Here is a 209-nt window from a genome sequence, read left to right as displayed (position 1 = left end):
CCCCCAGTGTCGAAGGGCGCCGTCACTGTTCCCGAAAGACGGTCCCAGAGTCCAGGGCTGGGAAGGGGCGCAGCAGGACAGGGGACGCGGGACCCAGACGGTCCCCAAAGCAGGCAGGCCGAGCAAACCGACTGCTGCACGGCAAGATCCCGAAAGATCGCCGCGGTCACGAGGAGGAAGGGCCCGACCCAGGTGCACTGGAGGGGGGG

The sequence above is a fragment of the Gekko japonicus genome, unplaced genomic scaffold, assembly GCF_001447785.1.
Source record: "Gekko japonicus isolate JY-2015 unplaced genomic scaffold, Gekko_japonicus_V1.1 scaffold1211, whole genome shotgun sequence".
Classification (NCBI taxonomy): domain Eukaryota; kingdom Metazoa; phylum Chordata; class Lepidosauria; order Squamata; family Gekkonidae; genus Gekko; species Gekko japonicus.
Note: the sequence above shows the minus strand (reverse complement) of the source record.